Source organism: Arachis duranensis, chromosome 1 (assembly GCF_000817695.3).
Source record: "Arachis duranensis cultivar V14167 chromosome 1, aradu.V14167.gnm2.J7QH, whole genome shotgun sequence".
Classification (NCBI taxonomy): Eukaryota; Viridiplantae; Streptophyta; class Magnoliopsida; order Fabales; family Fabaceae; genus Arachis; species Arachis duranensis.
The window spans coordinates 27,412,552-27,418,744 of NC_029772.3; positions in this window are offsets into that span (position 1 = coordinate 27,412,552).

The following is a 6,193-nucleotide window of genomic DNA, read 5'->3' on the forward strand; positions in this document are numbered from 1 at the left end:
AATGTAAGTGAACCATAGTAGTGTGCACCAAGTTTTTGGAGCCATTGCTAAGAATTGTTCAAGTTATGAAAAGAGTAAATCACAATTTTGCCTATCACGTGCCACGCCTGGTTACTCAAGTGGCACGCCTAAGTGAAGAATAGTGAATGGCGTGCCAGGCCTTCGATACCAAGTGGCACGCCCCATGTAATTGGCCTCTTCCATCCTCTCTGGAAACTTAGACCAGCGTGCCACGCCTAAAGGTTGGCGTGCCATGCCCATGATCTTGTCTTGTTCCAGTAGTTGGCGTGCCATGCCTCGGCCTTCAAGTGGCACGCCATAGTGACATGCTCGGATTGGCATGCCACGCCTTCGACACCAAGTGGCACGCCCAGTCCGTGCTCATGTTATCCTGTGCATTGGTGTGCCACGCCTGGTTGCCCAAGTGGCACACCTAAGTGAGGTTGAGAGGTTGGCATGCCACACCTTCGACTTCAAGTGGCACGCCCAGTCTTCAATTGCCTTCAGCCCCTTCTCTGGATCATTGTACCAGTGTGCCACGCCATGCTGCTCAAGTGGCACGCCCATGTATTTGTGCACTCTTCAAGCTTGGCATGCCACGCCTGGGTCTTCAAGTGGCATGCCAAAGTGACTTTTTGGAGCTGGCGTGCCACGCCTTCGACACCAAGTGGCACGCCATAGTGGAGGTTCTTCTTGAGATGGTGAGTTGGCATGCCACACCCCTTTGCTCAAGTGGCACGCCCATAGTAATTGATGGGTCAGGCGTGCCATGCCCAACCTGGCGTGCCATGCCCCTTTTGTGTCCTCCATTTTGCTTTCTGGAATTTTGTACTAGCGTGCCACGCCCAGTCCCTGGCGTGCCACGCCCACATGTATGCATGGATCTCCCTTCTAAAATTTAGTACTGGCGTGCCACGCCAATGCATTTTTGTGGTGTTTGCTCCCAAGTGGCACGCCAATTTCACACGCCCAGCTTCTTGTTTGTCTTCTTCCCATTTCTGATGCCCTTTTTCACCTGAAATTCAGCACAACTCATCTCAAAGTAGTGTACCATAATATTCATCAAATAATGAATGAATTATACTGATCAAATGAGATTTGTGCACTTTTATGGCCTTCTTTATGCAAGAAAGAAAGGTAGATGATGCAAGTCATCACTCACCAACCACTCTTTTGCCTCTTGCCACTGCTTCTCTTCTCAATCTTAGTAATGTTCTCTATGGTTCAGAATCGTAGGAGATTTCAGCTCTCCTTCTCCCTGTCATACACAAGACAGAATCACAAAGGAAAAAAAATGTTAACACCCTTGGGAAGAAGGGTGGGTAAGCCAAACTAATTGATACAAAATAACAAACAGTTAGAGTTCTCTTGTTAGTGTTAGTATGTAGGTAGTGAAAAATTAAAAAAATGAGATAAAAGAACTAACAAAGATAAAAGAAATGCTTAATCTAATTGTTCATCCACTTAATTACTCTCAATTCAAATCAATCCCCGGCAACGACGCCATAAAACTTGATGACCGGAATTCACTACCCACATATATAATGAATCCGTTCTTTGGCAAGCGTACTAAATATCATCAAGTAATAACCCACGAGGAGTGGGATCGTATCCACAGAGATTGATTGATTGAGTAGTATTAGCTAATGAGTTAATTATTTAAGCTAATCAGATAGAGAGTATTGAGTACTGAAAATTAAATTACAGAATTATAAAGAACATGAAAGTAAAGGAAAGCAATAAAGTGCTGGAATGTAAATGGCAAGAATGTAAAGAACAGAAACATAAAAGGCTGAATTGTAAAAGGGAGTGGGGAATTAGCAGAATGTAAAAGAAAGCTATAAAGAATGTGGAAGATAAGAATAGGGGAATTCATTAGGATTAGGAGATGTTGATATCTTTGGATTAAATTCACTTCATCTCATCTTCAATCATGCAACTCATTGACCTCTTAGCAATCATGATTGATTGAGTCCCAATCCCTCGGTAACTCAATCTCTCAAATCTTGATAATCAGCTAATTCCTTGGTCTAATTGCTCAGGAAGAGAGATATGCTTGGTCCCTGATTATACCACACATCATCATAGATCCAAATAATGGGTGGATTATATGTCACCATATCCAATCCCAAAACCCATATTCTACTCAAGTGTGAGAAGGTATTTCAAGCATGGTTTCATGTTTCCTTTTCCAAGGTTTCCATGAAACCCATTTTGCATTCAACTTCTTTCCCAAGATGATTGAAGACTAGCATGAAGAACGAAATTCCTTCTAGCAAATCAAAGAGAAGATGAAGAGAAGATAAAATTCACTATCATTAATCCATCAAGTACAACAGAGCTTCCTCTCCCAATGAGAGGGAGTTTAGCTACTCAAAGCTCAGAAAAAAGTACAAGAGATGGAAGAGATGAAGTGTAAAGTGAAAACTAGATCTAAACTTGGCAATGCCAATCCAATACTACCCAACTCAACCCCTTTTTCAGTACTTCTAGGGGGTATTTATACTACTCCTATCACTAGAATTAAGAAAAATCCAAAAGGAAAAGAAAATTACAATTGGAAGGAAAAGAAAAACTCAATAAACGTGACCTCCAGTAGCTGGCGTATGATTGGCGTTTAAGTGGCATGCCACGCCTAGCCTCCAAAATTGGCTTGGTGCGCCACGCCCAGCTCTTCAAGTGGCACGCCCCATGTTATGGCATCCCTGGCGTGCCACACCTTCGAGCCCAAGTGGCACGCCCAGGGTCTTCTTTAGTGTTGGCTAGCCTGGCGTGCCATGGCTTCGAGCCCAAGTGGCATGACCAGGGTCTTCTTGAAACCTTGGTTAGCTTGGTGTGCCACACCTTTGACCTCAAGTGGCACGCCCAGGCTCTTCTTAAAGCATTGGTTAGCCTGGCATGCCACGCCTTGAGCCTCAAGTGGTACGCCCAGGCTCTTCCTTGGAGCTTTGAACTAACGTGGCACGCCCAGGGCCTGGCGTGCCACGCCCATTGTAGGTGTTGCATTTCCTTCTCTGGAAAACATAACTGGCGTGCCATGCCCATAATTCTTCCTTGCTCCAGTAGCTGGCGTGCCACGCCCAGCATTCAAGTGGCACTCCCAGGTAAATAGTGAGAGTTAGTGTGCCACGCCTTCGACCTCAAATGGCACGCTCAGCTTTGGTACTTGGTCTTCTTTAGTGTTGGCGTGCCATGCCAGGGACCCAAGTGGCACACACAAGTGAGGATGATATCTGGCGTGCCACGCCTTCGACACCAAGTGGCACGCCCAAGTGTTTGGTTCTTCAACTTCCTCTCTAGAAACTTGAAGTGGCGTGCGATGCCTTGACATTCAAGTGGCACGCCCAAGTGAGGATGATATCTGGCGTGCCACGCCTTCGACACCAAGTGGCACGCCCAAGTTAAGTTGACTCCTCCAAGCTTGGCATGCCACGCCTGGGTCTTCAAGTGGCACGTCCAAGTGATGGGCTAGAGCTGGCGTGCCATGCCTTCGATACCAAGTGGCACGCCCAAGTGATGAACTAGAGTTGGCGTGCCATACCTTCGATACCAAGTGGCACGCCCAAGTGGAGTCCCTTTCTGGATTGATGAACTGGCATGCCACGCCCAATGGTTTAAGTGGCACACCCATTGTGTGTGATAGACTTGGCATGCCACGCCCAACTTGGCGTGCCACGCCCCTTTTGTCGCCTTCAACATTGCTCTCTGGAGTTCATTACTGGCATGCCACGCCCATTCATTTTCATGGCATTTGTTTCAAGTGGCACGACCATTATACACGCCCAGCTTTACTTGATGTTTCCTGCCCTTTTTGTTACTCTTTTCACCTGAAATTCAACACAAACCCATTTCAAAGTAATGTACCATAATATTTGTCATTTGGTTCATAAAATTGCATTGAAAAAATGAATACGTGCTCTTTTTATGGTCCTTTTTAGATAGAAAAAAGGGTAAATGATGTAAGTCATCACTAGTCCAAATCAGAACAAGTATCATCCTCACTCCAACACTCCCAAGTTCGTGCTTGTCGCTGCAGCTACTGCCGCTGATGTATCTACCTCATCTACTTCCTGATAGTTTATCTTTTGTTTCTCTATTTCATATTGAGTCTTTTCTTAAACAACTTTTTTTTATTCTCCGTTAATACTTTTTCTACTCTATTCACTACTCCAGGTAACTCTAAATGGTACTTTGATTCTAGTTGTTTCAAGCACATGTCACCTATGCGTTATGTTTTCTCCACTTTGTCTATCACTACTACTACACTGTCTATTCTCACTGTTGATGAATCACTTATGTACATGAATTATAAAGGATTTATCTCACAGTCTTACTTTCACTTATGTGATACTTATTATTTCACTCCAAAATTGAATTTCAATCTTATCTTTGTGGGCCAATTAGTTGAATTTGGTTTTGATGTTAATTTTTTTTTATTTCTAGTTGTTGTGTGTGGGATCCTCAGACGGGACAAATCATTGTGACTGGATGTAAGGTCGTAAGATTGCTTGAACTTAGGAATCTTCATGTTTCCTCTACCACAAATCTATATGCCATTTCTTCACCATCTACACTTCACTTGTGGCATCATCATCTTGCTCATAGCTCGCTAGAAAAATTGTGTTCTCTTGTGTTTAAGGGAGGATTAAGATTAGTCAATAATGAGTCTTTTGATTGTACTTTTTGTCAAACTGCAAAATAACCATCTTTATCTTTTCATAATAGTTTATCTATTATTTGTTCTTCTTTTGATCTTATACACTATGATGTTTGGGAGCCTACTTCTACAATTTCTATGGGGGGCTTGATATTTTGTTATATTTATTAATGATAATTCACATTTTACTTAGACTTATTTAATGTATAATAAACATAAATTGCCTTAGATTTACATCAATTTTGCTACTATGATTATAACACAATTTTTAAAAGTCATTAAAGTTTTCAACGTGATAATACAATGTAGTACTGTGACTCCAAACTTTTGAACTTTCTTGCTGAACATGCCACCTTGTCTGAATTCTCTTGTCTTGGAACATCTCAACAAAATGGTAGAGGAGAACGCAAATATTGTCATATTCTTAACTCTGTTCGTGCAATGCTTCTTCCCTCTTCTTGTTTGGGATGAAGCTATACTCACTATTGTCCATAGTATCAATCATCTTTCTTCCTCTTCTCTAGGTAACATTACTCACTAGACTATAGTTCGTTGAGAGTGTTTAGTTGTGTCTTTTTTGTTCTCCTTCAACCCTATGAACATAATAAACTTGAACCTTGGTCTCACCTATGTTGTTTCGTTGGTTATGGCACTGAACATAAAGGTTATCATTGTTGGGATCCTATCTCTTGACAAATTCGAATATCTCATCATGTTGTATTTTGCGAACATCATATGTTTTTGAGTTTCTCTTTCTTTCTCAATCTATTTCTCCTACCAATTCACCTTTCTTTACTAATCCTTCTATTTATCTTTTTTCCTAGTTATGATAATACAAGAATTGTGAAAACACCTCTTCCTAAGCCTCTTATTCCTATCCCTTCTAATATTCTTGATGATCCAAGCCCAAACAATAATCCTACTCTTGTAGTACTTCCTCCTCTGTCTACTAGCAATACTAGAGTAAGAAATTCACTGCCACTTCTTCTTGATTATCATTGTTTTGGTATTATCCTATACGTCCATGAACCTAGTTCATACAAAGATCCAAATTGGTAGCAAACAATGCAAGAAGAAATCCAAACATTAGATAAATCACATACTTAGGACTTGGTTGATCCGCCTTCTAATCAAGAAGTTATAGGTAGCACATGGGTATATTAAATCAAGAATCCGGTCCGATGGCTCTATTGACATGTATTAAGCTTGTTTAGTTGCTCAATGATGTACTCAAGAGTATGGTATCAATTATGAAGAGACTTTTATTCTCGTTCCTCGACTTACATATGTTCGAGCTCTTCTTACAATTGTTGCAGTCCGTAAATGGTCTCTAAGTCAGATGGATGTGAAAAATACTTTCCTCTGGGATATTCTTGGTCTCCTAACAAAGTTTGTCTTCTTTGTAAGGCACTCTATGGTCTTAAGCAAGCTTCTCGATAATGGTTTGAAAAGTTTAGCAATACTTTCTACAACCTCGGTTTTACTTTCAGTTCTCATGAGAATGCTCTTTTCATTCACAACATTGACAAGGGTGTT